At 33.4% G+C, this 25554-nt stretch overlaps 1 protein-coding gene across 1 annotated transcript in view; it reads left to right on the top strand.

Moving 5' to 3' along the window:
- The window catches only part of LOC145676217 (uncharacterized), a 176805-nt gene that overhangs the window by 99125 nt on the left and 52126 nt on the right, over positions 1–25554 (top strand). The gene's annotated exons all lie outside the window — the stretch shown is intronic.

Below are 25554 nucleotides of genomic sequence, written 5' to 3'. Positions count from 1 at the left end.
ACACAATTTATTTACTCTCTTTACTTCGAATTAAATATAATGAATCCAAAGGTTTCATTAGTAACCATATTCCCACTGAATAATATATTTTATTTATATTTTGATTAAGTGTAAATCCCATTTTCGGATATATAAGTTGAAAAGTTACAAGGTTTACCATTCTGACGTCATACCGAAACATAGTTCCGTCATTGGATATAAATTTTCTTAATTTCAGACCAATGTAGAATTTAGTCAGGTACCTAATCTTTCCCTCACCCCCCCTTCATTAGTCCATAGTCACTTTCAGATCCGGTTATATCTGGATTTGCCAAATTTCTATTTGTTTTGTAATTTCCGCGGCTAAAGTTTTCGTTCTGATTGGAGGAATTCTCCTACCTCTGGCTTTTTCGGCGCAATGTTATCAGAATAATCGAAGACACCTTACGAGGCGCAGCATATAATTTCGCCTACATATCTGCGGTAAAAGGACTAGGATTTTAATAGAATTCAGGTAAAAATCTGATTTAATTTCATAGTTGAACATTGAAGGCTGTGTAGGAGCCCCAAAAAAAAGGGAAAAATCTACATTTTTCGTAAAGAAACAATAAGTTAGTGAAACATCCAGTTCTGTTTACTAGGAAGCCATGTTTGCTGCCTATCTGGAATAGACAAGAGTGAAATAGTGACTTTACTTTTTTTTTATTTCAAAGTCAATTAGGGATTAGGGAAATTACGACCTGTTTAGTGCATGTTGTTCGTGTATACAGTAAATGTGATTTTTTATTATTTATTTAGTAATTGCATGTACGTAGTAGTTTGATAGTTGTGATGTAAATAATCATAATGGCAGCTTAAGTTAGCTTAAAAGGGCTCCTATCCCCTTTTCCAAATTGAACCAGTTCTAGCGGGGGAATGTGTTAGTTATTGTTAGTTTTAGGGCCTTTTCCCCTCTCAGGGGAAGGGTCCCTCAATAAACCTCGTTAAGGTGCCCCCAGGGCATCAATCTTTGGCAATAATTATGTAAACAATTGGTCAGGTCAATTGGACCTAGAGTTACCTTTTCTCATTTTGCCCCCTTGCCCCTTTAAGTGTAATAGAGCCGACTGTATATAACAACAAGGGAGTATTTTTCGTCAACATGCATGTAATTAAATGGTGCATGTTTGGTTTAGTTAGTTGTCTTTATGTATAGTACTAACAGTGGTGTATGTAGTTAGTAGTTTTGTGTGAGTGTGTGAATTTTCGGTTAGGACAGTGTATAAATATGCGTTAATTTAGTACCATTTTTCTAACATAAATAAACCAGAGTAAATATTAGATTTCTGATTAATGAGTACAAGTATATATTTCAGTACACGGTAAATTATGCCTCCACTACAGCGCCATTGCGTCTGGTTTCGCTAATCAATTGTTTGTTGACATTATGACATCGCATGACTTAGTGATCTAGATTGTTTGATTTTGGACATTTATTCTCTAATTACATCCCGTGGACATGGTTTTCGGTTCAGATGAGTATACATTCATATAAGATAGCATGAGATCTTACTGTACTGAAAATTTCAGCTTGCTAGGTCCAGTAGTAATTGATATATCTGCTGAAATAAAGAATACCTATTTTCTTAATAGAAGTAAAGCCCATATGCTGTTACTGTTTGTTTCAAAATGTAGTATTAAATTCTCTTTTCCCGTGGCTGTAGAAAAATTCCATTGTTGCTTTAGTTTTATCAGCAAATTGGAAATAGATTAATCGTTGACAATTTAACTTTCAGTGAATACACGTATGATTTTTTTTAAACCTGCGAAGTAAATACAATTTGGGTGCTTCGAAACAAAGAGTACGTGGTTCGATGAATGTTATCGTGTAGTAGTTTGAGCGTGATAGATTGTGATAATTATATATATATATTACTGTGTAATGTAAATATGTGTATGGCCTGCGTGTAAAATGTATGAAATAGGGTGTCTGTAAAATATTACTTCGCGCGAAAATTAGTAGATAATGAATGAATGTAATGATATATTAATAATATGATATAAAATATGAATGAGATGATGACCCCTATATTTAAATGGATAGGCCTAGTGTATGTTATATAGTGAAAATATGAATACGTTTACTAAAAAGAAATCTCTCGCGTTTTGACTTCTACACCAGTACATTCATCCAACCGAGTTTGCTACTTGGATAGTAAATTGTAGTTGGGAATTGTGTGTTACTTCGCATTTAATAACAGCCCCAGATCTTAAGCCTTTCAATAGATAGGGTAGCATCATGTGGGAATTACTTCTAAAGGTTGACAGAAATGATAATTAAGAAAACCAACTGCTATATCCTGTGATCATCGAAGAGTACAGGTTTCGGTCATTTGTACCTTTAACATTCATTGCCTCTCCGAGATTTTTTTTTTTCGTTGCTTACCTTATGTATTTATTGTGTAGTGTTCATATAACTCAGTTCGGACTATCCGATTAAATCAACTGCTACTAAATTAATATTCATGTCATTAGCGTACCCGGATGTCGACCCCTAGTCCCCTTAAGTATTTTCATTTCTTTTCTTAGTTTAATTAGACGAGGGAAATTAACGACATCCCAGACTGTGGCGTGTCTGCGCAGGGTAGCTATCGGTGAAATTTGGCAATAGAAATCACCGATCCAAAATTCAGTTTATTTAATTTTTTTTTATTTTGGCAAATTCTCATTAGGGATATCTTAGCTATTACTCTAATTTCATTACTATTCTGGAATCTTCTAGTTTCCAAGAGGTCGGATGATTTTTTTTTTGAAATTCTAAATTAACGCCGTCTCTAACCTTCCGGAGGATTTTCGGGACCCTGCTGGTTTGGGCCGGATACGGGGATCGGATTTCAATCTTACAACCAAACTCTTGTGGGATTGGGATCTGATGGACACAGAACTTGCATCCTTGGCAGCAGGGCGCTCCTTGAGTCTACGTATTTGAGTAGACCACCCTTTTGGCGTGTTAAGAATATTTTGGCTATGGATTTTGTTGAGAGCGAAATTCGATTTCTATCTTTGTAGCGTTAGTTATTTCTCACTTAAGTCTTTGGCGCCCCTATTCTTCGTCTTCCTTCTTCTCTATCTCTCTCTCTGTCTTCCTTACTTCGAGATTTTTTTTTCAAATATTTCAACCTTCCCCCCCCCCCGGTTTCTGAAACTCATGAAAACATACAATATTCGTATCACTTATTTCGATCGTATGTACTAACTGAGACATCGAGGGATGCAATTCGTGGAGGTATTGCAGCACATCTCAGGACCATTTTCGCGATATTCAATCCACCACGGGAGAAACTGACGAGAAGGTACACTATGCTCTCAGATTCCTAGAAACATTTGTTATTCATTGATCGAACAAATTATACCCATTGACGACTGATTTCTGGTTTTTCTTTCTATTGATTGGTCATATAGTGTGTATGTATTAATAGTTTGGGCCCACTAGTTTCGAATAACATTGATTTTTTTTTCTGTATATACATCTATATATGTACTTACATAGTTTTAAAAGTTACGTGCCTGCTGTATTCGTTGTATTTCCACCTCTTATGTCAACTTATTAAATAACACCAACTATTTTTTTTTTATATACGCGGATCTTTAGTAAATTGAGAATGATTATTGATTATCGGGTTTTTACATATAAAGTACAATGTTGCAACCTTATGAGGAAAAAAGTGAATTTTGATAGTCAGGGTTTTTGTTTATTTTGAGCCAATAAAATATGAATACTTGTCGAATATAAAAAGGTTATGTAGATATTAAATGTCGACGAAATACTACAATGGATATTAAAGTGAAATTTATTATATTGAGTAATATGAATATATATATATATATGCGAGTATGTATGTAGAGGGCTCGGTATTTACCCTGGTTTTTTTAGGTTGCCATAGATTTTTGACACCCGACATTAACCAACTCTTTGTGATATATAGTGTTACCGCGTAAATTGTAATAAATGACATTTTGTTGAGTTGTTATTGATGTTTGTAACTATTAAAGTTGAATATCATATTAAATACTGCATGTAAATAAAACAAGTAGCAGGTCGTAAGAAAAGTAAGAATAACCCTAATCCTTATCCAAATTTAATTTGCGAGATCATAGTGAAATCAGTAAGCTACGAAACAGTGCGCCCCACCAACGAATTCTTCTATCAGTCAACCATGAAACAAATCCTTCCCCTACGATCGGAAACCTAACTATACAGTGACTAGAATCTTTGACTACACGATCTATACTAGAAAAAAAAATAGTGATCTTAAATTCAACGAACTGAAATTTGGTCAATAATTTAATGTGAATACCGGAATATGGAAATATGTTCCCAATGTCTGTGACTGGATTTGATAATTTTTCTTTAATCTTGATAAACTTTGAAATTTTATATAAAGTGCGTCAAGTGACGAAATGAGAAATTTAAATATATATATGTGATATGAAGCAACTATTTGTCTATAGTTAAAACAAAAAACGATTAAATACTCTCATGGACACAAATCACAGTGCGTAAAGAGAGTTAAAAAAAAAAGGAGTTATTATCGACGTGAGAACAAAGACTCATAAAATTGTCGAAATGTCTCCTCTTGGGACAGAGACTCAATAAAATGTTACTAAAGTGTTTTTTTTTTTTAAAAATGATTAACCAATTATATTTTTTTTTCTTTCTTTTGCCCGCAATGATATGTATTCATTGCGCTGAATCTTAAATATATTGACCTTTGATTTTTTTTCTTTATTTTTGTCTTTCGTTTTTTTTTTGTCGAATTCTTTTTTATGTAATCCAACTTTTAATATATCTAGAAAGAGAAATGTGTTATTTGATATTGCTGAAAGTAGCAGATTTCTGTGCATGCTTATGAAACATTCTTTTCATGTATTAAATTTTTTCCTGTTATGTCAAACTAAGTTTTCTTTTATTGAAATGTAATAAATATCTATAGAAATGTAGTTAGGTTAGTTTAATTCAACTAAATACAACCCGAAGTATACATTGTCCTGTATGAATGTGTGTGTGAGTGAAATGTAGGGTTAGTATTAAGTGCATTAAGTTATTTTGACATATATGTGTGACTTATTATAATTAATGGTAGTTAGCAATTAAACTCATTGAATGTTAATACTAACTTAATTTAAGTTGGCTCTATGAAGGAAGTAAAAAGGACTGAAGTAGCCTGAACGAATGATCATCATGGGAGAACTGTGAAAGTCAAAATCTTCGACAAATATGTGATACTCTGATTTTTTTTTTCCTCTGTGGTCGATTCTAACATGCCATCAACTTCGTCGTTCATTTTTTAAATATTGGATATTAGTCTAGAATGTCTGGAAATATTGAATAAACGGTAAAATTAAACTTTCTCATCTATCTCAGAGCTAGATTGGGATAATTCGGTAGTCGGGGTTAAATGGATCTAGGTCTGGGATGTATGGGTTAACATGTGTCTACCTTTGATCACCTTAATACCAAACATTCACCCAATAGCTATTGGAAATGATCCCAATTCGATAATTATTCACTTTTCCTTTACCATATCTCTCAAAATATCCAGTAACAGTTTCCTCTTTATCACCTTCTTACTTTACCACCTTTCCTCTTCTATCTTCCTTTTCCTTTCTTCATCTTCTTCTTCTATTTTTTTTAATAAAACTGAAAAGGGGGTCGTGACTGGGAATTCTATATGTAATAAACACGGTCATGTATTTATTTATTTCATTTTATTTTCTTTAGAAGTCCGATAAAAAGTTTTCTCGTTTCGATCGAACCTAGTATGTTCGAAATTAAGAAATGGGTAATATATTCCAATGTAATTAGACATAAGCTGATAGCTTCATGAATATCCCCACCAGGGGTGAAGGGTTCCCACTCACGACTTATTCCGTGCATCACATTTGTTGCAGATTATTTCTTCCCATCAATCAGTTTTAGATTGACGAGCCGTGACGGGATTCGTTGTTATGGAAACGGTGGTTTCTATGGCAACGGGCCCCTTTTTTTCAGTTTTAGAGTGGCAACCGCAACGGCCTTCTCCTTTTTCAGTTTTATACCAAAGGACAGAACAAGTCAATACGACAATTAATAATAATGAACATTTAGAACTGTAATTATTATTCACACTTTATTTTAATATTTCTGTCAAGAGTGTTTTATACATATTTTTCTACTTCTCAATCACAAGTCATTGTTGTGCTAAGGCATTGTTTACTATTTTATCAAATCACTCCTTAATATTGGTCTGCCTATTTATTCGGCACAGCGCTGCTACTCGTGTAAGATAACTCGGTGTATAAAAATTCGTTGTACAGAACAATCATTGTACGGAAAAGGGGAAAGTTAGTTGTAAGGTGGATTCCATGTAATACTTATTGCATATCCGCTTACGTTAACTTATAAAACTTCATATTGTGAAAAAGAAAACGCCATAAAATTCACCGAATAAAATGATATTACGTATTTCCAGGAAAATTATTACTATCATTATTATTACATTGGACCTGGTATCTCTTACATGTCTTTACTAGGGAAATTACTATAGTTTATTTTCGTCATACAATCAACCTAACAGTTTTTGTCAGAAATAAAACAATCACAACTATAAGTTCGGAGAATAGTTACAGAAACATAAATTATACACACAACTAAAAACACCTCTATATAGTACACCATACAACATACAGGATATATATGTAAGAAGCAAAAATATATTGATCAAAAAAGTATTAGTCGGATGCGCAATATAAAGTGGGATGGTTTTTTCAGATAATAGTTGTAGAAATAGTATTGAAATAATAATAATAGGAACAAAGGCTAAAACAATACATAACATTAACAAGTTCAGTAAAATATTTACTACGTCCCAAAAACACCAACAATATACACTATGGATCACAGGCGTACCCGAGGGGTGTGCCGGGTGTGGACAGGCACACCCTAATGGGCTGCATTATCAAAGAAAATTAAAGACAGATATTTCAATATGAGAAAAATAAGCGGTTTTTTTTTTCACGAGGAAATTATTGTAAGTATACTTTACTAGAAATATTGTATTCAAAATATTTATTCGAAAGACTTATGTTTCAAATGAAATGTCGATAGGTAGCGTGGGTCTTTTCGACAAATCACACAGGCCAACATCGAAAAACTAATTTCTTCCTCATGTAAGAGTCATGAAATGATGAAATCTGTCGAAATATTGATTTCAAATTATTTTACTATCACATTTCATTCCATTCCTTATAGCAGACAGTAGAACTACGTTTGAACTTGAAAGTAATACGTTCCTTTATCTTAAAAGTTTCTAATGGATCCTACGGTCTACTAAACGAATATTTCTTTATACCTAGCATTCCCCACACCCAGTTTTCCGTACACCAAATTTTATTACACCAAGTTTTAATATACAGAATCTTCATGCTTTAGCGCTTCTACAAGATCATTTTTTGTTAATACACAACAATAATTACACAACTTATAAATCCACAACAATAATTCTGTCGCATTTTAAACCAGTGGTTTCCGAGATCTTGGAAAGCTAGCAAAGGGGGGGGGGGGGATGAAGCTAATGACATAAATAAGTTACTTATGTAATTTTAAATACGTATTACAAATATTACACCAACGAGCCGTTAAGTACCGTATAAATAGAAAATAGGTATTGATTAAGAACTGTGGTTTTATTTGGAACAAACGAGATAGAAAAGTAAGTCCCTTTGACCCTTTCTGCAGCAAGGGTATATCAGACGCAGACTTACTGCTTAACGTGAGATCCGAAACAATGAACATACGCCGGGAATCGAACCCTAGTCTCTCACGCCAAAGGTGCGTATGGTAACCGCTTAGCCACGAGGGAGCTCATAAAACATACTGAGAAGCTGCATTTGGAAAAAGATTCAACCTCCCAAAAACAGGAACTCTCTCTCAAACACACCGTTTTACATTTCAACGCTTAGCGCCAAAGAACAAAATCGGTAACAGATAGTAATAACCGAAGTTTTCCAGTCTATTCATGATCCCAGTTAAGAAAATCATAACTACCCGTAACATACTACCAAAGCCGAAATTGTTTAAAATCCATTATTACTTCCGGTTTCAATATTGATCTCCATCGAGTACAAAAGGTATATCGAGAAGTTTTTTTCTTTTTAAAAAAAAAAACGATTACGCGTACAAAAAACAGGTATCATCTTAGCTTACTCTCTATTCAAACCCGACAAGTTGTTAAGCTAGATGGAGGGACACCTTCACTGACAACAGACACCTTCCTGAAATACATGGATCTATTACTCAAATGAAGCTCCACTTCTTAAAAATGTTATTTCTTTAAGCTATGAAAGAAGAAATCCAAAAATTTTGTTTATATTTAAAAAGACCTACAATAATCTACTTTTGAAAACAATATTTAGTACTATTTAAAGAAATCACAATGATGAAACATTGAGTGTAATTTCTAAAACTAGATTAACTTTCTTACTAACATTTATGTCACCATTCGAGGCACGGACGAAGGCTTTAATTCGGCTGTTCCAGGCATAAACTTTATATTACATATGTATAGGCCAGAGGCGGATCCAGGGGGGGGGCGATCGGTGCGATCGCACCCCCCCAAGAAGAGGAAACTTTCTTATTTTCTATATATAAATAAAACCCATCCCAAAGTTTGGAGCCCTTAAAAGTAGCAGTATGACAACCCATCGCCCCCTTCCCCAGAAGTCGATCCTGGATCCGCCCCTGGTATAAGCTGGAGATACCCGAGCTACTGAATTCCTTTTCCAACGTATTAGCATTGCCATCCAGTGCTGGAATGTGTCATCGATCTTAGGCACATTACCTCCTGGTAAATAACTGGACGGGATCTACAAGAAGATAGAAGTACAGACATCATAAAAGGCTGACAACCAGTTTGACGAGGTTCAGAATAATGTATTGAATCTAGTAACGGAAAATACCTCTAAAGATACAAATCCAACCTAGTGTTTCACAATTTTAGTTTAAAATTTGTTGAACCTTTATTATTGTAATTATTACTCATATCCTAAGGTCATTGATTGAAAAATAACTGTTATAAGTTTAATTAAAATATTGTGGAAAAGCTTTCAGGCAAAAAAAAAAAAAAAAAAAAAAAAAAAAAATTGAAAATATCCATACAGTTACGTGTTCATGTATTGTTAATACATATACATATAAACATATATATATATATTTACAGTGGCGGATCCAGGATATGATCAAGGGAGGGGCTAAACCACTTTTTGCCGTTTTATCCAGTGTAAAGCAGGATTCAACCTCATTTTATCCAGTGTATATCTGAGCTTCAAGAGGGGGGCTATAGCCCCTATAGTCCCCTCTTGGATCCGCCCTTATATATATATATATATATAAGCCAAAATAATACTCCATGAAGTAGGTGTGCAAATTCAAATTAATCAGATTTAGCTCAGTCTCCTGTTAGCAAAACAATGCATTAGCCTTTAACTCAATCTGATTTACGTTACACTATTTTGAGTCCACTTACTTAGAAACAATGTATTCTGGCTTTTGGCATGTCCTAGGACAAATCTCTGTTTTACATAACCTAATAGGAAAAAGCAGTTTTCCTCCTGAACACGCTCAATTACAGAAGTGCAAAAAAGGTGAAATTTGGCGTTCTGTCTATTACTATCACCACCCGCAAACAGTGTATCTAAATATGTATAAATAATAAATTATAACTTTCATAATAACAGTATATATTTAATTACATTTACCTGTATTTGTGAAGTAACATATCTGTTATTATAATGGAAATTGTATTGAACAGTTGTATTGTTTATTTTTCTTCTTATGACAATCAGGGTAGTGACATAATGTAGGAATTTCAAGTGATGGTAGGGTTAGTAATTGAGGTGGTATTTACTGTATTAATACAATAATTTCATAATAGTATAAAATCGAAATCCAAGTACAATATGTATGAATAAAGTATCAGAGCGTTAAGATGATAAAAAAAACCTTCTCTTTCTATTCTTATGAACATATTGTCTTTATATTAAAATAGAATAAGAAGAAAAGGAATTATATATATATATATATATATATATATATATATATATCAGTATATATATATACAAATATAATAGTGAATCTACACCTCTCGCCCCGGGCGTCTGAACTCACGCGACTACCATGGTTTCTATTGACTATTTTCCAGTGAAATCATTTTCCTACGTCTTTTCTTCATACGTGCACCTGAACCGATAGAAATAAGGCGTCGGCATATTATTATTATTATTATTATTATTATTATTATTAATAATATTAATAATAATAATAATAATAATAATAATAATAATAATAATAATAATAATAATAATAATAATAATAATAATAATAATAATATTGTTAATGCTAAATTTACGGTGAAGCATCATGCATACTAGATTAATCAACATTTAAGTCTTGCTAGTTTATTAAGGCCGGAAGAAATGTTATGGTGGACTTCACAACACCAGATCTATTGAAGATTGATACGCAGTAGTAACTACAAGTGCCACGTAATTTAAACAGACCCATGTCTCAGCCTACAGTTTGCAGCAAAATTATAATTAAGGAAGTTTAACCGTACTAGTGAATTTGGCGCCTCCCTAAAATTCACTAAAATTTGTCGCCCTGTGCGGTTACAAGAAGAGTTATATATTCCTTCCGGGAAATCGCCACCCTTGCCCCCTTCTGGAAACGGTCTGTTTATAAAAACGAAAAATAATAAACATTTGGAATCAAATAAAATATTTTTGTAGCTAATTTCAGGGTGGTACTGTATATTTATATATACGGTGGTAATAATCTTATGAGTAAAACGCTTGTCTAAATCAGTGATTATAATAAATTAGGTACGTCATTAATAAGCTCGATCACCATATGGTATAATTGTTTTAAGACAGGATAAATGAAAACATACTAAATTTGGCTATATTTTAATGAAGAGAGAGGAGAAAACAAATATGGAACCATCTACTAACATCAGAAATTTCTGGTGAAGTACTGACCCCGAGGACCCTCCCTTTGCTACGTCCTGGTTTCAGATGAAATAATGAATAAAAATATTTTTGCCATAAATATATCTGCGCAATATTTGCTAGGGACTATGACCTTACCACAGTTTGTTAGCTATATAAAAATGCTTAATAGGCTGTGCTTAGTTATAGCTTCCTGCATAAAATATGTATCATATTAGTGAAAAGATGTAACTAAAGCAGTGTATCTGTAAAAAGAGTTCCTTCGTAAGACTAATGTAAGTATTGCTACCTGTCATTTTGTATCATCGGAAGATTTTTTACCAGCAACTAGCATTATTTTATGATTTCTTCAATTCTATGTAATATGATATGTACACTCATGTCCAAAATTATTGTCGCACGTCAATAAATATGTTGTAGGAATATCATTTGAACAACGAATTCGACCGATATTTCTTATAATGTTTGTATGTGTATAATCAGCAAAGACATGTATGTAGCAAATTTCATGTCAAAAGAGCAGTAAATAAGAACAATAAAATGAAAATAAAACTTTCTTGTCCATTTAGCAACATTCTGTTTTACTCATTATAATTTTCGTATTAATAATTATTTTGCTATGAAATTTACCACAAATAAACATTTCCCGATTATACACATAGTATCAGTATTAAAAGTACCCTGCAAAATCATTTTCAATTTTTTTTTTTTCCTTGAGCTTTCCTTGAAAGCTCATTAAAGCGAACTCTCGCCAGCATAGACATTCCTAGCATGTTGGAACCAACCGGAATGTTACGGGATGATGGCAAAAGACCAGACGTAATTACTTTAATTCCCTGGAAAACAGGGCAAAGTCTAGTGTGGGATGTTACATGCGTAGACACTTTCGCACCCTCATACACAACATTAACCGGCGAGGAAGCAGGGAGTGCAGCCGAAGCAGCTAGTAAACGAAAGCATTTGAAATATTCCAAATTAAAAGATCATTTTTTCATTGCTTTCGCTACTGAAACCATGGGTGTTTTTAGTAAAGAAACAATTAAATTTTTGACAAATTTGGGGTCAGCTTTAATTAATAAATCAGGTGATCCAAGAAGCAAACATTTCTTGTGCCAACGGGTAAGCCTTGCCATTCAGAGGCAACGCAATAAGTGTTTTAAATTCATTCCCATTCACACACAAAATGGATGATTTTTTTTTTTTATTTAAAACAAATCCTAAAATATTTTGAAAAAAAAATACCGTATTGTAAGTTTGGTTGAGAATTGTCAAGAATTATAAATGAGAAGCTCAGAATAGTACACGTGTACAAGATGTTCAACATGTACCGTTAAAAAATTTAACTTTTGCATTTCTATTGGCATATTAGATCATTTCTTTGGAAAAGCTGTTACACAGAATCATGTACTTCTTATAAAATGTTAATTGTTTGTGAAGTCTGGTTAAATCAAAACAGTCTCAGGTTTTAGACTAAGCTTCTTTTTGAATTTATTCCAAGAAGTAAATTTTGATGTATTCTTATTTTTCTTGTACTTTAATATGTTCATTCCTATTTTATTCGAATTATTTGCTAAACAATTCTTTACTAATTTATTAATCAGTTTAATATTCTTTGTTGTATTTGATATTAAGTGTGAAAATTGTCAGATAATTTTTATGTATTTCTATAGTAATAGATATATTGTGACGATTTAATAAAAATTATCAAATTATATTCTACTAAAAGAAAGTTATAGATATGCGATAATCATTTTGGACATGAGTGTACATATCTATAAATAACCAAAACATGTATATAATTGCCTTAATAACGATGGCACTAGCATAATTCAAGAGGCCAATATCCAAGGAAAAATTGTACGAGACAAACAAAATCCAAGGGACCGAATCACGGATTACATATTGGTTGTATTAGTACATATACCCTATATCAGCATTTTCCAACCTTGGGTCCGCAAGACTATTTCGGAAGGTCCACAAGCCAATCTGAGAAAGGCACATACAGTGGTGATAAATACACCATTTTAAGTTAAATGATCGAATTAATAATGACAAGTCACTTTGAGTAAGAAGTAATATTCGACCTGCAACAATTTACATGTACTCCAACGACTTTTTTTCTGACAGCCAAAAAACGTTTGATAATGGCATTTCCAAGATATATATCACTCTGACTCTCACCCATATATATACTAGTGTTTACTGAGTTTTAATGAACTATACCGACAAACTTACATCCAAATAAGAGATGAAGTTCATATGGACCTATGATAAAATTGCATAGTTTCAGAACTATGTATTTCCAAAATCGCAAAAAATAAATAAATAATTAAAAAATAAATAAATAAATAAATAAATAAAATAAAAATACCAAATTTCAACAAGTCCTATTTCGAATTCCAGCAAGTGTGGATGGTGGTCCTTACACAGAATCACAGAAAAACCACGGTACTTTATATTTACAAATAATAATATCTATAAGTGTGCCGCAAGGATTCAAGTTACAACCGTAGTGTGCCGCAAGTTGGAAAAGGTTGGGAAACGATGGTCTAGGCCCTAACCATTAGGCTACAGAGAAGCTCATTTGTGGAATTTATGAAATTTACAGAGGGAAGCTTACATATAATTAACTGGCAAATTTACAATGGGTAAAATAACTTGATTGAACTTTACACTACTTAAAGCGGCATTAAGAATCCCTCTCTCTACACACACAAACACGCATACACTCAAAATTCTACAAATACCACACTGAATATATTGGTATAATTCAGCTCCAATTTAGACCTAAATAGGATAATTTAAAAAAACAACCCCAAAGAAATAAATGAAATCTGTAAGTTTTACGTCCCGCGATTATACCGGCTAGGCTAAAAAAACGGTGATGTACAGAAATGAATGAAATGGTAGGAAAAAGGAGAATCTCGAGAAAACCCACGCATCCGGTGTTTGTCCACCACAAAGTTCACTTGACGCGAACTGGAATCAAATCAAATCTAATCTATTTCCGAAAATTTAGTGTCCTTTCCACGTACATATTTAAATGAGATATACATAGCCCACTTTTATATGCTGATAAAGTGAAAGTGGGGGCCCTGTAGATGAATATAAAATTCTTATTTTATTAGTTTTGAACTTGGCACTGAACTTGGCCAATATTTTCTTGTTATTTTCTGAGAAATTAGTCTTTTGCCCATACATATATACATGGTCAAATTTAGTTACCGATTTTCTTTCATTTGATTTTTTTTTAAATATATAATTTCCTATATGGTGAAATTTACAATGTCAAGTGCAATATTCAGTGTATTTTGTTTTTAGGTTATTAATGGTTTATTTCTACAGTGATCTATGAATAGAAGATACAATTATAAAAATGTGGGGGAATATCTTTTTCACAAGAGCTAAAAAATGCAGAAGTTATTTGGAAAATGCGACAAATCGCGAAATATGAAAAACGAAACGCTAAATTTTTAAATTCTTAGTGTGAAAAACTCGTGTCCCTAATCATTATTTATTGCTATGATTAATATTATCCTTTCTATTTATTTGTTTTGCAAATTTGTTATTCAATAATCTGATCACAGTTTTCCATACAGAATTTTAAGATGTTCATGAGCAAGGAATCAAATCTCTTCTTACACTTTCGTTGTTTAGAGTACAAAGGGCTACTACCTACTGGCGTTGCTCTTGTCAATTTACTTAATAAAATATGAAATATTATATACAGTATTTTAACTGAAAAAGATAGTATCCTATTAGTTATACAACCTTTCGTCAAACAAAATATTAGAAACAAGCAGGAAAACTAACATTTATATGCAAATATTCAGATCATGTCTTGCCCCCCCCCCCACTTTTAACGTCTAACCGCCGCCACTGCATATATACCTAAAAATTAAAATAAATAGTACACATGTGTGCATATTATGTGCAGATTGACTTAAAAACGTGAGGCGTTATTGACTTGGCACTAGAAATAGCGTGATTGATTTTGATAGTTTACATATAAAATTTATACTGGCAATTTTCGTTTTGTCTGCGGACAAATGTCTGCTAAAATCAAGTCATTTCAAAACAAAAATTCATTCGGATTTCCAGCATGCTAAGGCACGCAATATTTAACAGGTACTACAGTTCACATCCTCAAGATATGTTTGGTTACATATTATACAATCAATGAAAGAAGATGCATAAGGCTTCCCTTATGAAAGAGTCACAGTCTTCTACATCTGAACTCAGTTTCGGTATAATCTTATCACCTGATTTGTGTTCTGTGATTATGATTGCCGGCTACAAGTAATGAACTTTAAAGGTTCTTCAGAGGCATAAAATTAATCTCAGAAGAATGAAATATAAACTTTTTCTAATGCATAATATTAATCTTCACTGTAGTGGACTAGCCAGAAAAACTGATAATTTTTAACTTAATCTTGCTTTAATTAACAATTTAGTAAAATAAACGATAGCACCTACTACAGTAGATAAAAGGGTGAACCCGAAAAAAGTGTACGAAGAAGTTACATTTTCAGTTCATTTCTTAGAGAATACATCAGAAAATAACATCTTTAAAAAATTCCATGCATATATTGCAGCTATTTATTAAATATAACGTGCATTTTATATCGGTATAATGAACATTTCTTTACAACGCTACTTTATTGCAGAAACCCTCATATAAGATATTTAGTGACAAATTGTATGCATTTTTTCTTCGTCATCCTCTAGAAAATATGATTGTTAACCAGTGAGATCGCGTGATAAATTTCAAAATGCGTAATTGCATGGAATTATGAACTTTGCAAAAAATCGTAATTCTTGCAATTATTAACCTATTCTGCAATGTATATAGGAACCTATATACAAATGAAAGTGATTATGTTTGTAAGTTAATGACTGATCTTGATCACATTTTCAACATGAATAATTTTCGGGCCTGGAATGGTTTTCATCATTTAACTTCGAAGACGCGACTTGGGGCTATATAAAAATGATCGTAAATAATCGATATTAGTGTCAAATCCATAGTTTTCGGGATCGCCGAGATGAACAGTGACAATTCCGTCGTCGTTTAAATCTCAATTCACCCCCGCAAGTTGGGGCAGAGGGAGGAGGAGATATACAAAGAATATGACGAACATTAATGTCCAATCCATAGTTTTCGGGGTCGCTGAGATGCACAATGATACTTGCAATGCCCTTTAAATTCTAATTCATACGCCACTACTACTCCTGAAGGCGGATGGTGACAGGTAAAATTCATTGTAAGTTACCGATATTAGTTTCTAATTAATCGTTTTTCGGGTCCATAAGTTGATTGGTGATAATTTTGGTGCTCTTTTATGTCAAAACTGAAACTATTCTCCCCATGCGAAGAACGGGTATTCTGCTAGTTATTAACTAAATCAAACTTAGCATGCGCTAAAATCATGATTCTTCAGAATCTTTGAATATGGCAACTGTTTTAAAGAAATATATGTTTTTTCTGGCGGCGAAAGATTTAATGGAAATTAACGGAAATATCTACAGTCAGGGATGTTCGCACGAGGGGAACATGACCTCAATAGTGTCATTACAATTATGGGGTGGGGGATTGTTTTAATTTTTAAAAAAATAAATTAAAATTGCCTCTTTTCACGCAAAGACAAAAAGAAACGTAAAATCTAGTTACCAAGTCAATTACTACAATATTGTACCCAAAAAGCGAAAATGGTTAGCCTATAGCAAATCTAAAGATGCGACTTTCTGCGTGCATTGCATGCTATGCCTCACCAAGATATCAAACGGTATGATCTTCAACGGGATACAAAGGGTGGATTTCTTTTTTTAAAAAATGCTTCTAGAGATAGAGAGGTCACAGAAATATAAAAATGGTATTTCGAATATCAAATTGCAAGAATACAATTGTTAGCAGGAAATCGAATTGATTCAAGTGTTTTGGTGCAAAGTAATGAACTTATAAATCATCATCGAGAAGTAATGAAGGTTATTCTTGACTGCTGCAAATATTTAAACGAGGAAATGCTGCTAGATTTTCGTAAGATAGACTGTATGACGGAAAATTAATGAACAGATTTCGACTCTTTGCAAACCATAACTCAGACGCTGTAGTGTATTGTGAAAAGGTACATGAGACTAGACGAAAATATCGGAAGATTGTCTCGAACCATGCGAAATGGCGTGGGGTAGTTTCATGTGACAATCGCTGGACAGTGGCGTCAGTGGGACATTAGGGCAACCGCTCCCATCCCCACTCTGGATTTAAGATTTTGGGCTCAGTAAGGAAGTTTTAGAAGTCTCTTGATAAGCAAAGTTAAACAAAACAAGCTTGAGGTCCTTACACCGAATAAATACGGAGAACACACAGATAATTAAAACTGTAAAGTTGTTCAAGCCCAATTACCAAATGTTAAGCAGGCCCTTTTTAATCCTTGGGCAAAAAAGTATACAAGGGAGCAATATAGGCCTATAGCTCCTTACGGCCAATGGAAATTGATTATAACTGATCAAAATCCGTATTTATTCGGTGTAAGGACTTCCAATTTTTTATGTTGGACTTTGCTCAGCCAAAGGTTTCTATGTCCCCAAAACCTGAAATTCGGGGTAAAGGGCGGATGACCTCTAAACGAACACCCCTCTCTAGCGGCAATTATATAAAATTCTAGATTGCATCTTGCCATGTAGTTTTTCTTTCTTTCATCTCTGATTCGTAGTTATGAAAATTTGACGTCAACCCTCATGTTCGACTTGAGTTTTAGCATACATACGTTCGATTAAAGTTCTACGTCATGAAAAAAAGGAAAGTTTCCTTTTCAAAAAAAAAAAAAAAAATTCTCAAGCGCTTAATAGATTGACATACATTGCAATTTATAGTTGATTGTAATATTTTGACAACCATAACAACAAGAGAGATGATTATAGTAAGAAGAGAGAAAACTATAACTGTAAATTATGCTCCTTTGATTAATAATCCTGAAACATACTTTGCATATGCGTGTCAATGTTTCGTAGACTCAGTCATACCGTGTTTGTCACCGAGTATATCTGTTGGCTTGAAAGCTTCGGGGACATGAGTAAAAGTTAGTAACTCTTTCCGTCACTGATATAAAAATATTATCATGGTGCCGAAAAAAATGATTACGTAACAAACTACCAATATTATATTGTAAGTTAGCCATGCCTTATTGTTAATTATTATTGTTTACTTATTCAGTTATGTATTAATATTTAAATTTAAACATGATAACAGAGGCAGTAGCAGCTCAGTGGTAGAGCGTTCACCTCTGCTGCATGTGATCCTTGGTTAGATACCCGCCTAAGCCAAGTGAACTATGTGGTGGACAAATAATGTTAAGGTGCGTTTTCTGTGAATTGTCCCGCTTCCTCCCAATTGTTTTATTCCTCCATGTCCTACATTTCTCATACCCATCTCCTTTAACGTAGTCAGCGTAATCGTGGGACACAGTAACCGGGTTTTACTTTAAGAAAAAAATGAAAAAAAGAATGAAAAATCAAAGAAAGGCCAAATAATACAGGTCCATTATGGTATGTGAATTGAGGCAAAAGTTGGAAACCTCCTTCTTTTTATTCCGCGCCTTTTTTTTTTTTCACCAACTTCACCAGCACAGCCCTTAATAGTTGACACGTGCCAGTTGACTGGGTTGCATGCAACATGCGGTCACTCAAACGGGAGACACGCCTCTTTGTTTGCTTATACAGTTTCAGAAACGCACAGGCTCGGTTCCTGTCTTCCACGAAACCAGAAAACAAAACTAAATAACATCAACAGACAACTGTCCCGCTGTGAAAACCCATACGTCATTTCTCGTATGTCGTTGCCATCTATCTTTCCAAATTGTCAGATGGTCCGTGACTATTTTTCTTTTTTGTGTCAGTTTTTTAGAATAATTTTTAGAACACATTTTTCATTGAATTTTGCGTAAGTCAGGTATAGTAAACATATTTACCGCTCCACTGAACAATGATTGATTACTATAGCAATGGAATAATCAGCGCTATATTAATAGTAACTATTGACCATAGCAAAACAAGAGAAATGTATTTAATAGACGCCGTTTAAAATTTTGATGAAGACTAGAATTAAGGTTTCCTTACCTATCCTGGTTTTATTTTAAAGTCACACCTTGTCTCGGTTATTGAAGTTCTTTCTCTCGATTCGATTATAAAAAAGAGGTCCTCATCACGTTTCATTTTGTAAATTGAGACAAAATTTATAACCTGATTTTTTATTCCTTCAAACTACGCTATGCGTAAAGGTAGGAAATCTTATAGAACAACTTTGCCCGTCCGTTCGTCTGTCGTTATGTTTCAGAGCAAAGCAGGTAAGAGATATCGCCATGAGGTATTTCACAATCGATTAAGCGTCTCAGAAACAGGTTATAAATTCTCCATTAACTTTATGTTCAAACCAGAAGTGGTTAAAATTAACCACTTCCAGTTTGAATATTTCTCATTATTGAACCATATTAATAATAGATAACGACAAACTTTTTTCTGTAATCGGTTATCGAAACCGTAAGTGGTTTAATTTACTAGTATTTCTGCTGTCAATATTTATTTTCATGGAGCGAGAACTATAAAAAATATGTAGAAGTTTTTTGCAATCTATTCAGCATACCAAGGATAGGTTCTATACCATCCCTAAACCTTCTATTCAGACCGACTTGGACCTTCATCCTCATAGCAGAAAAAAGTAAGGAACAGGTACACTGAGAAAAAAAGGACTAGGATTTCCGTGTGGATACATCGTATTTACGCGGGTGCGCTCCTTAAGTAATGTAATTTCATGTATAAAATTACAGCAGGTGGGAACACCATGCCAAGTCTGGAGTTCGGCGTCGAACTAGACTCGCTGTGATTGGATAATTTTATTCACATGATTGATTTCGTGTTAAAAACTATTACTCTCGTAAGGTAGGGAGTCACAGATTTAGAAAGAACCAAGAGGGGACACTCGTAGGGAGGTAGGAACAACATTATATACCTAAGTTACCACCGTCGGAATGGGTATGGCGTTAATTCTAGATTCGAAATGGTGGTCCCACAATACAAAATTTTCGCTGGACGGTGGTGTAGATCGTACTACTGATGAAACAACATTACTTAATGTGGTGACGCGCGTAACGTGGTAAAAACAGCATTTATATGCCGACTGGATTATGCATTTTTCTCCGTGTATCAATGTTTTTTTTTGGTACAGACTCTGGCACAGGCTCTTTATTTGATTTTATTCCTCGATTACAAACAGTAGGTGTAAATGTAGCCTACTATTTAGAAGTTTTGAGTATTGTATTAGGTTGATTTGAAAGTCTTTAGTAGTTTAATCCTGTTTAACGAAACTCAATAGTCTTAATTTCATGTATAAGTTATCATAATCCTTCAGCTTAACGAGAGGTTAATGAAGGGAATAACATAACACTTAAACCATAACACTTGAAATTCATCGTTATTTTGGTCCACGACCAGCACTTATTAATTTTATATCTGAAAGGTCAGATTAACCCTTATTGTAACAGAGCAGTGTTTGAGCGATTGACAATAGAAAAAGATATAGTCGGATAAGGGTCTTAAAACTGCTCTTACACCGATTGCTGTGATATTTATGCAAAAGGTACCCATATCCATAAGTAACTTTGTCCAGAAAATCAAGTTCAAATTCCGTCGAATTTTGAAGCTCTTCTTGAAAATTCGAAAATAAAAAAAATCATATCTAGGAATCGCTTGGTTTACGACATTGAAACAAAACATGAATATACTTTGCTCAAAGGGCCTTATAGGAATCACGAAACAATGTATTTCGCCCTTTAAATTGTTAGGAAAAAACGTGTCGAAATTATTCGAATTCAAATTAATTTTGTTATTTGTTATTGTTATTGTTATTTGTTATTGTTATTTGTTAATTTTGTTATTTATTTTCCACCATAGAAGCAGCCCGAATCCACCTCTAATATATTTTGAGCATGGTTTGATACCATCAGTGCAAGTTGGTGTAAAATGGGAACCCATAGTAGGAACGCTGAACTGTCGCCTACAAGATAGGCAATCCACATTACACAATATACGTTTTGGCCTGCACAAGATGTTATGAGCAAGCTCGTTGTCTCGAACCATGCGAAATGGCGTGGGGTAGTTTCATGTGACAATCGCTGAACAGTGGCGTCAGTGGGACATTAGGGCAACCGCTCCCATCCCCACTCTGGATTTAAGATTTTGGGCTCAGTAAGGAAGTTTTAGAAGTCTCTTGATCCTGACTAGAGTAAAAAATGTGCTTTGCCGTTTAGTTATTATATTGCTGTCAATTCTTTAATTATTTATTTATTATCTTAGCTACTCTAATCCCAAAGAAATTAGTATATGTTTTGTATCCATAAAAAATTACATGCATATATGTATATTATAAATAAACGTTAGGTATAAAATTGTTCGAGATAAATTTACGGTGAGGTGCTCTGTTCAAGTGTAATTTATACAATACTTAAAAAAACACACATATACAAAATGTTTTTTTGTAATTTTGAAAGTAATAGTATATTTTTATCTATCATTCTGGCATACCACAATTCAACTGGCATAAGTATTTAAAATAAAACAAACCTCTTTATTTTCTGAACCAGTATGGAAACTCTTCCGACTTAGATTGCTTCAAATCATTGGTACATAAGTTGTGAAACAAATTTAGTAAAAAAGTAAATTTAAAAGAATGAACGGATTTGGTTCAAAGTGTCTTTAATGAGATAACAGTTTAATCATTTGAACAAAAAAATCTGAACCAAGATTGGGTAGTTCTCAATTCATTTTAATAAGCAGTTTGATGTTTGTACCAACATGTAGTAAAATTTAAACAAACTAGTAGTTCAGGATAGTTTAACTTCGTTTGAAAATAACCTAATCTGAGTTGAATTGGATAATAGAGAGTTGTGAACAGGTAATGTTTGGACCAAATTTGACTACTATAAGTTCGAAATAAAATAAATTAAGATCTATATTATGGTAAAGCTTCGTGATAATATGCCAAATATCAGAGCTACGCCAAATTCATGAAACAGCTCCAATCATTTGTAACTAAGGATGCGTACGAGACAAGATTTAAGACTGTCTCGTCTCGAAAATGTGCTGGAAAAGTGATGTCTTGACTCGAAAAACGTATATTTTTCTATTGGAAGAGCTGTGTCTTGACTCGAATTTTCTCAGGAAACTTCTGTCTCGACTCGGCTCGTGCGCATTTCTATTTGTAACAACACTACATTTTATTATATGTTGTTCCCATATAACATACACGGGTAAACATATCTTTTTAGAGAAATTCAATATTTAGTATACTAAATAACTGTAACAATTTTAATAAAGCGTTAAATTTATATTACTTTCCGTGATCAATTGTAGTTGCGCAAAAACACAGATCCATTCGCTTGTAATGGAAAGTACGGAAATTGGGTATGAACGGTAAAAAGTTGGACAAAACAATACTAATGTAAAGGGGGCATGTAATTAGGTTATAGTGTGAAGCCAAAAAAGTGGGGGAAGCAATTACTTCCACGCCCCTAATCGCCGATGGATAGCACACTTGTCGTATTCCCAATTTAACTGAATTTTAAGACATTTTTGAGGAATAATTTTAGTAGTATTTAATTATATCTATACGCTTTTATTTGAATCACTTCACTTCAGATATATAATTAGTTTCATTATATTTTTATTAACTGTTAGTGATCCAACGATGCGTTCAAACATAGAATAGTCACTAACAGTCATTACATCATGGCAAACAACTTAAATTAATTTGTTTATAATTAACTAAATTATTTTTTTTAAAAAAACACCAAATATGTTGTATTTAATTTGAACATGTGGTTTGGTCCAGTCATTAGAATCAATCATTTTTTAATTTAAAAGTTGGTCTACATCGATCCAAAGTGTCTGCTTACTGTGTCAAAAGGTTTTCAGTAGACCTTACATTGAATGCTGTAAATTTCTTATATCTTATACACTAATATGAGAGGTGGACATAGGGCGTATTGCGAAATTATACACTGAGAAAAAAATGTGTGTGGCGTACATAAAAACGTAGGTTACATGTATAAATCGTGTAGTTTTTGGACTTAAGGTACAACTAAAAAAAAGTATAACTAAAACATATTTTACGTATAAATGTTTCGGGTAAACGTACTTTCTGTACGAACGAAAGAACTGTATATAAGTGGTCAGGATCTCACATGCAGATATACGGATGTAAAATACAGCTGGCGTATGTAACATACCTATACGTATGTGATATATGGAAGACGTTAGATGTCATACACCATGAAACGGCATGATGTAACATCTAAGTGAGGAAAGTCTGTAGCATATGGATAACGTGTGCTACTTGCAGATTTATGTAGTAAACATAATGATTCCGTATATTTGTACAATATACCGCTGTCCGAACAACGGACTTTTCTCAGTGTATTAATTAATAAGAATTTGCGTCCGGTAAAGGGGAATGTTAAAAGTTCGAAAAATTTTCTATATATATATATAGAGGAACTGTACCAAACCCGGGCCCGGGTCCATAAAGCGGGCCCCCTAAATTGCTGCTCCGGGTATTGGCGTAGAATGCTAGAAATGAGCTGAATTTTAGTTTACCGTTACTGTTGCATGCTGCGCTAGTTCCTGTGTTGATCAGTTAATCCTTTGTTCTGCAATCAACATCTGACGAGTTTTCATGCAGTGGAAAGTTTTGAAGCTCCGACGAGCAAGCATTGTTTTCCATAGTTAGTAAAGAGGTAAGTGAGCCAACTATTTATTTATTTAATCTTAATGGTAAGAGGTATGTTCTATGTAATTAGCTAGTAATTTAGACGTAGGAGTGACAAATTATTTGCAGCGAAAGTAAAAACATGTATGGTCGTAAAGTGGGCCCCCTTGTCAATCCTAAAGCGAGCCCCTACTATGTTGTGCAAAAGTAAAAGATATGTTTCATACCAAATTCTCATAATTGGTGCAATTTATTTACAATTTTCAAGAGGACCAAAATGTCCAAAACAAAGCCGAAACTAATAACACAATATCGTGGTCGAGGGCATGGTAGTGTCAAGTCATTATCAAGATCCTATGATCCAGGAAAGTAAAAGACACAGCTGAAGGTGAGAGGAAGAGCCAAGGAAGACGATTCTGATTGTGGCTTAATCTCTGATAAAAGGAAGCATCAACAATATTCTCAACTTTAAACGTTCCACCTGGGAAAACATCGTCCACGGATGACGATGCCACATGCATGTTCTGCACTGAAAATTTTTCGAGTGATACGAGAGTTGAACTCTGGGTCCATTGTGTCATGTGCTCTTAGTGGGCCCATGTAGATTGTGAGGAGACTGACAAAGTCAATTATATTTGTGACTTTTGCCAGTAGAAATCTTAACTTTATGAAACATTTCATTTATCACGTTTAATTTGGAAGTTTTGGTTCTGAAGTTTGAGGATTTTGTTTTTAAAATGCCAAATAAGTAGGTTGGAGAAAGAGAGATGTTTAGATTTATTATTTCTACCAGTAGAATATTGAATATTTCAGTTTTGAAACTTTCAGTCTTCAAGTTTAGTCTATATGAAAGATTGTTCTGGAGTTTAAAAAAGAAAAAAAAAGACATTTTGATTTGCTATTTCCGCCAGTTAAATGTGGAATATTTAAGTTTAGACATTTTCAGTTTATAAGTTTAATCTATTTGAAAGGTTCTGCTGGAGTTAAGAAAAAGACTTTCAGATTGCATTCTGGCCACTAGAATGTGGAATATTTAAGTTTTAAGTTCAATTTTAATGTGTTCTTTACTTTTTGGAATTTGTTTCAATTTCTTCCAATAAAGTCTTTTAAACATTCAAATTTCATTTTATTTCAAGCCCCAGTGTTTAGGATGTTGTTTTAGCTTAAATACGTAACTCATTTAAAGTAATACAGGTTTTCGCTTTGGGTAATTTATCTAAATTTAAAGGGGCCCGGTTTTGGAACAGTTTTTTCGAATGCCGAAAATGCAGTCCATATGAAAATCCATTTTTTCTCAACCCATTTTTTCCTTGATTGTGATGGGAAGAAACAAGCAAAGCAATTACATATCATATTATTTTCATCCTGAATAGCATTTTTTTCTGATCCATATTTTCTGAGATATATGGAAAAAACAAAATGGGGGCCCACTTTTGGTACAGTTCCTCTATATATTTTTTACAATAATTAGGAGTATCACAATCTAATTATAAACTAGACAAATGTTTAGAAGGGGGATGAAAAACAGAGCCGTCGCTAGAGATTTCCTCGCCGTTACATTCACTTTATCAAGCTTTTTCTTTTTCTTTTCTTTTTTTCTTTCTTTCTTTTTTTCTTTTTGGCAAATAAGAGAAACAGCTGTTGTTATGCTACATTGAATTTTTATCAAGCTGCTTACACAGACTATTGCAACAACCAAAAGTGCTCATTCTCTATTCTTTTACAAGTAAAAGCTGTTTTCAAGAGGCTTATTTTGTACTTTTTGTTTAACTTACAAAATTGCCTTTGGCTGTACA

This window comes from Thermobia domestica, chromosome 18, assembly GCF_964235325.1.
Source record: "Thermobia domestica chromosome 18, izTheDome1.hap1.1, whole genome shotgun sequence".
In the NCBI taxonomy this organism is placed as follows: Eukaryota; Metazoa; Arthropoda; class Insecta; order Zygentoma; family Lepismatidae; genus Thermobia; species Thermobia domestica.
Note: the sequence above shows the minus strand (reverse complement) of the source record. Positions and strands in the feature narration are given on the sequence as shown.